Source organism: Fundulus heteroclitus, chromosome 8, assembly GCF_011125445.2.
Source record: "Fundulus heteroclitus isolate FHET01 chromosome 8, MU-UCD_Fhet_4.1, whole genome shotgun sequence".
NCBI lineage: Eukaryota > Metazoa > Chordata > Actinopteri > Cyprinodontiformes > Fundulidae > Fundulus > Fundulus heteroclitus.
In genome coordinates, this window is record NC_046368.1 from 31,485,854 (window position 1) to 31,492,691 (window position 6,838).

Consider the following 6,838-nt stretch of genomic DNA (forward strand, 5'->3'; position numbering starts at 1 on the left):
CTTATTAGACATATTGTAATTTGCGTTAATGAGTAGTTCACTATCTGGGTCCTTGCAGAAATGAGTTAATAAAAATAAGGTCACAGACAGCAATTGGGATGTTGATGTGTTCCTGTTATATAAAAATTAACATCAGTTTGCCTCCTTAAATTAGATTTCACTATCCTCATTTTACAGAATATATAATTTAAACACCTAAATAACGGTTTGCAGAGCTAGTAATTTTTCTTTGCAGACAATTTTGAATTCCCACAATATGTATGGCAGATTGTGATGGACCGAGCAGTAAGGACAGTCAGGCACAGGTGTATTTTCAAAAAACAGGGTTCTTTTATTTAACCCAAAAAGGATAAAATATAACACGTACAAAAGAGGATCCAGAAAAGAGGTTAAAGGAACAAAACTACTCAAAATAACTAGTAACAGTACTAACTCAAAACAAACTGACCTGCATTAATGGGACAAAGAGGAACTTAAATAGTGGCTGATCAGTCCACAAAAGGAACACATGGGGTAAAATATACACAAACCTAACTAAACCAAATGAAGCTAAACCCCCATTTCCCCCCATAGCACCAATGTGGTACGGTCCAAATCAGCTCAGCCCCTTGGCCACCTGCTGGTTCCTCAGCAAAGGGACTAGAGCAACTTAAAAACTCAGTCATAACAAAACAGGGTAAAGCAAAATGTGCACACTAATTTTGAAATACAGTGTTATGCTGATAAATAAATTCCAAATAATGAAATGGCTCTGTAAATGAAACCCCTATATGACAAAGAAACTAAATCACATAAATGTTAATTGTTACCACATCTGTGTGGCTGTAAATGCAGCCATCACACAGATACTGTGCATTTTGAAATGGGAACATTGTTATTTAGAGTCCTGCTCACAGCCCTGGTGGTGCGCTGACTCCAGCCTCAGCCGACTTCTTGTGAAGCTCCCCCAAAGTCTTGAGAGGATTTTGCCTGACAATCCTCTCATCTCTGCTGTTCTCCCTGTCTCTGGTGCAGCTTTTCCCACCTCTCCCTTTTCTAACACTCAGCTTTCTTTGAAGATGTTTTAACTTTTTCACAATATAAAAATTTTCTAAAACAACACCTAATTTTTGTTTATTTCCTTATCTGTTTCCTGCAGTTATTAAAATTGGAAGAAAAAAAAGCCTTGAAATTGGTACTCAGTCTACATTGTGTCTGTGTTTGACTTTCAGAAATGAGGGACAAAAAAAGTTGAACGTCTACACAATATCCCATTTTTTTTTAGCTGTGCTTGTATAATTTCTGAAATCAGGAGGAAAAAAGCATGGATGTAAACCCAAAACCCCGATTCCTGTAAGCCACTGAACAATACTTTTTTGGTTGTCTAAATGAAAGATAGAAAATCATAACATGTGACATCCTTGCATCTGTATGAGAATAACAATAACATCTGGGACAGAAACAATGAGTACACATTCAGATAACAAAATGGTTTCTTCCTGCTGTGGTCGTTATTATCATCAATGGTTACAGCTGATTGGGTTTTATTTAATGTAAGGTTCTACATTTTCATCAACTGTTACTTTAGTACTAATAACGTGACTCTATGGCTGAGAAGTGCCTTGCTCAGCAGCAGCTGTAGTAGAACTGTAGAAGAAAGCAAAAGAATGTCATTTTTAATTCTTTGTTTCCCTCCTCCCTTTACTTTGGTGATGATCTTGATTGCCAGATAACTTCAATTACATCATAAAAGCCTCCGTCCATCACCTGACTGAACCAAGTCTGTGGCTCCACCTGCCTGTTGACTTCCAAAATACAGCTGTGTTGAATAAGCCCCCAGCCGGACAGAAAGGAGCGGCGTTAGTGTCAGAAGATCCTGACACCTATAAATCCTCAATCTCTCTCTGCAGTGATATCCAAAGTTCATTCATCTTAAAATATGGCATGCCAAATCCTAATGTGCACGATCCAGGTTCTCTGACGTACAAACCCGGAGCCAGTAACACTAACTCAGTGATCGGTTGAAGGATATGAATACAGTCAATGCTTCTTGCATAGTATTGATTATTTTAGCAGTACTTCCTAGTATTGATTATTTTAGCAGTACTTCCTTGGAGAAGCCGTTGTTTCCCTCCAGAGAAGCAGCTGTCCGTAGGATTATTTGTCCCTGCAGCTCAGTGTCCAGTCCAGTATCTTTGTGCAAAAGTTTATGCATAAAAGACAAGTGTGAAATTCAAAATAAATTCTGATTTAACAAAGATACTGTAGACTTAGACTCACAAATGCAAAAAAAAAAAAAAAAAGGTTATTTGGGGCACATTTACGTAAAAATGAAAACCCAAAAGCTAAAAACCACTTCAGACACAAATGCAGCTCAATCATAAAATCAGCATGTCAATAAAAAGTAGATAAATTATTAAACAATGATTAAAGAATATATTGCAAACAGTTTATAAAACAAAAAATGAAAAGCAGTTAAGAGAACCGTGCAAACAGAATTTGCATATACTAATTATAGTAACAAAACAGAAATAAAATTGATAAAAGTATACTTAAAGTGGGTTGATTTAAGGTCAATCTAACGTAAATTACTGGCAAACTTGGTTGGAAGTACATACAGTATTAAGTGTTTATTGGTGTTATAGTAAATTATTCTAATAGATTAACTACCACACCCCAGTAAATCTGCCTGATAAAAATGTAGAACCTGTAAACTTTGTAGTATTTCAGTGAAATAACAGCCTGTTATCAAAACGTAAAAACTAAAGTAAACACTAGATTAAAATGTTAACCCTGGGTAATATATGACAAACCTTAGTATTTTGTGCCAGGTTGTAAGTAGAGCTTCATAATGCAGAAAGAATAAACAGGAGCAAGAGACAAAACAAATGACTGTAAATTGCTGAGAGCTGATCAATGTTGTAGACCAAATCAGGCTTTCGTGTCATTTCCTGTCAGATTGCCGTGACCTAGCCTTGCCAGCCGGACTAGCTTTTGCCTCTCGTCGATACGGCTAAAGTTAGTCCATAGAGGGCTTTTTATGGGGCGGGGTTAACAGGCGCAACGTAAACCAATCGGAGAAGCTGCGTACGTGATGAAAAAAAGGTACAATCAGGCCAAAAGCATCAGACCTGTCAACATTTTACAATATAATTCAACAAGGCGAGCTGCGGTCAGGGGGAGACTAGGGTGAATGATTCTTGTCGTTTTTGTCACAAAAACCTAAGGATACAAGGTGGTATTTCCAACTCGGTGTATATTTATGTAAAAAGGAAAGAACCAAGAGCGCCCGTTGAAAGATTAGCGTAGCTGGGTCTGGCTGTGGCCAAAGAAAAGAAGAAGTCTGTGCGTAATCTGCTAGGACGGATGGAGGACTTGCCTACATTTAAACAATGGCAAGTCGAAGAAAATGCTACCACTGAGGAATGCACACCCTCTTCTCCATAACCCGGAGGAGCGAAGAGAGAGCACTTGACATCGTCGAAAACTCTGAGGGCAATAAAGAAGATTGGCAGAAGCCAGGTAAACCTTACCTAAGTTAATGTGCTGTATTTGGATGTTTGCTGGGGTCGGGGGGGTTGTTGCACACTAGCAAACGAACACTTTGTAGCGTCGGCCATCTTGTTTGTTTTGGCTGAGGGATTCTGGGGTGCTGCACTTCACTGAACATATAAAGCCCGCCCACGCCTGTGATTGGTCGGTTTCAGGAAAGAGGGAGGGCTCAATGGGAGCAGTTCCAGACTCAGTTTGCTGTATTCTGGCTGGCCAGGCCAAGCCATGGCCCCCAGATGGCAAAGGGCTACAGGTCTGTCTGTCTTTGAATGTGGCAGGATGATTGATCTACCAAAGCAAGGCCTCTTGCAAGCCTTTAAGGTCATCTCTAAATAAAAAAAGTCAAGAGGTGGACCTAAATGACAATCACCTGCACTGAGCTAGAGCTTCCTGTGGACACAGACAGCTCTCCAGTCTGAATTAAGTCCCTGAGTCATGCTGACTGCAGCCCAATACTCTGAAGAGCAACAGTGAGAGAAAGGCTGGAAGGACACGCCCCTTCCGATTTTGCAAAGAGAGGAAGACACATGATGCTTTAAACTTGGAAAAACATTTTATTCTATGAGGAGAAAAAAGTGAATCTGGCTAGTCCTAATGGCTTCCAGAGCTACTTGCATGACAGGATGATCCCATTTGATATGTTTTCTTCATTCCACAGTGAGGGAGCAACTGTCATGTCAAATTGCAGCTGGCTATGGGAGGATGTTGCAGCAACCCCTTTTCCCAAAAAAAGTTAAAAAATAAAACAACTGGAATTCTTTTTCAGCTTCACAATAGAAGTCCAGTTCTGTTATTTTTTTAACCTTTTTTGGATTGATCATGACCTGGATGACAGAGAATCTTCACCAACATACAGCAACCCCTCTTCTTTGCTGAAGGTGTTCAATAGGACTATGTTGCATATTAGATGGATTTCCCATTTTTCTTTGTTTGTCGATCTGCATGTTCCCCTGACCTAAATCCTATTGAAAAGCTTCAGGGGTGGATCGATGCAGCACTGGACATCAGTTCCAGACCGCGGTGAAGCCGACTTCACCACATGGAGCAACGTTCCCACCATTAAGCACGTCCAAACACATTTCTAAACCTGTCAGCAATCATGGCTGCAACCTTTAGTTCTGTTTTGTGGTTTTCCTGGGGGGGCAGGGTAAAACATTTGAAACGTTACTTTCAATAGACCTCCTTGCTAAATCTTTGTCAAACGTTCTACATTTTGGAGTTCAACTTACAAACTGGTCGATGCTAAAATGCATTTAAACATAATTAGAACTCCCATGTAAACTGGGCCAAGGTGAGGGGAAGGTCATCTATCTAATCTCAGAAGGAAAATGTCCACGTCTGCGTAGGTGGGAATTTATGCTACATACTATCAAGTCCCCTCCAGGATGTGAAAACGGACCTATAAAACTGTGGCATTTTGGCTACGGTCAGATGTAACACCTTCATCGACCCTTTTCTCCCCAGGTCACACTCGTAGCTCTAACTTCCAGTTTAGACAGTTTGTCACACTGATAGTTGCAACTTTAGGTTCTGAAATGATGAAGAAAGCTGCTGGAGTCTTGTTTCAGTAACAGAGAACACTCTTTGCTCCCCTTTTTCCCTTTTAACTTGGAAGCTAGACAGGTAAACTATTCTCTCTCAATAATATATAGCTGCTTATTATACAGTAATTATTGTCAAACTTTGAAATGAGTTTACTTTAATTCTTAGAATGTCTTTCAATCGCAATATGGTTACAATATTTGTTATGGAAGGTACTTATTTCATGAGGTTAGATGAGAGTAACAACTTTGGGGAATTTTCCTGATAACTTTGTGTGGGATTATCTCCATGCGTGATAAAGTTAGTGCAACAACACATCCTGCGGAGTGTTTGCTGAAATACACATCACAGACCATAAATGTAGCAGGGCATTCCATGAAGTCAGACACCTCGACAATATGTCAGAAGAAATGTCAGAGTACCAGAACAAGTGAGATGCTGTTTGGCCGTCTAGTCTGATCATCTGGGCAGAGCTCGATGGTTGAAATTCCTTTGCTGTGTTTTAGTCAACATCACCTGAAACGGGCTTCCTGCCACATTCCTGAAAGATCGGGTCCTGCGGGCAACAGGTCCAGGGGAGCAACCCAGACATCCCTCTTCCCAGCAACGTCCTCTATCTCATTCTGGGGACCCTCAAGGCCGAGGCCAGATGGGATATATAGTCCCTGCATCGAGTTCTGGGTCTTTGCTGGCGTTTCCTCCCAGTGGGACATGCATGTAAAACTCCCAAAAGAAGGAAAAAGAAGGTAGAACTATGGAGCAGGGATGCACTGGCTGTCTGACCAACAGCAGCCATCATCTACCTACCTATGGGAATGTGCTTCTATGGGCTTAGGCTACTGGAGGACATCAGGATCTATTTTTCTCACTCTATCGAGTTCTACTGTTCATCAATTATGTATTGCTTGTCATCATTTCTGCTTATAACTTTCTGTTCTCTCTCTTTTATCTTCATAGTAGGTACACCTGGTCTGGCGTTCTGTTAACTGTGACATCATCCAGAGAAGACGGCTCACCCGCTACTACCATCTAATGTAGAACAGATTACTGGATCAATGTGTGCTTCTGTGCTTTTTTGTCTCTCTTGTTGTGTCTCTGCTCTGTCTTCTGTAACCCCAGTCGGTCGAGGCAGATGACCGTTCATACTGAGCCCGGTTCTGCCGGAGGTTTTCCTTCCCGTTAATGGGGAGTTTTTCTACCCACAGTCGCTTCATGCTTGCTCAGTATGAGGGATTGCTGCAAAGCCATGTACAATGCAGACAACTCTCCCTGTGGCTCTATGCTTCTCCAGGAGTGAATGCTGCTTGTCGGGACTTTGATGCAACCAACTGGTTTCCTTATATAGGACATTTTTGACCAATCTCTATAATCTGACCCAATCTGTATAATATGATTGAATTTGACTTTGTAAAGTGCCTTGAGATGACATGTTTCATGATTTGGCGCTATATAAATAAAATTGAATTGAATTGAATTTAATCTTTTCCTGTTCTATTCCTGAAGGTCTGGTCCAGTTCCTTAAAAGCAGTTTCCAAAACTTTAAGATCCTTTCTTTCCTTTTTCCCCCTCTCCAAAACTATTTCCCTTGAAAGTTAGTAAGTTCCCATCTAACCTTTGAGAAGTAAGAGGATACCTCCGGTTTTATTCAGCTTTGTGTGATTCAGTTAGTAAGTTTGCTTCATTTATTAGTCAACTAGACTTTATTTTGGTTAGTCCACCCACTGGCTGATTAATATTAGAGATCAGTTTTTTTCCTACAATTTAA